Raw genomic sequence first — 567 nt, forward strand, 5'->3', positions numbered from 1 at the left:
TTCTGTCGTTCTGAAACAAAGTTGAACACACACACATCCCCTCCCACACATCCCCTCCCACACATCCCTTCCCACACATCCCCTCCCACACATCCCCTCCCACACATCCCCTCCAACACATCCCTTCACACACATCCCCTCCAACACATCCCTTCACACACATCCCCTCCCACACATCCCTCCCACCACATCCCCTCCCAACACATCCCTTCCCCACACATCCCCTCCAAACCTCCTTCACACACATCACCTCCCCCCATCCCACCCCACACCCTCCACACATCCCTCCCACACTCCCCTCCCACACAGACGGCTTTCACCATTGTTTCTATCAATGTACCATCCTCATCTAGCATCCCATCCATCCATCCATCCATCCATCCATCCATCCATCCATCCATCCATCCATCCATCCATCCATCCATCCATCCATCCATCCATCCATCCATCCATCCATCCATCCATCCATCCATCCATCCATCCATCCATCCATCCATCCATCCATCCATCCATCCATCCTCATCTAGCATCCATCCATCCATCCATCCATCCATCCATCCATCCATC

This window comes from Coregonus lavaretus (assembly GCF_964263955.1).
Source record: "Coregonus lavaretus genome assembly, contig: HAP1_SCAFFOLD_217, whole genome shotgun sequence".
Taxonomy (NCBI): Eukaryota; Metazoa; Chordata; class Actinopteri; order Salmoniformes; family Salmonidae; genus Coregonus; species Coregonus lavaretus.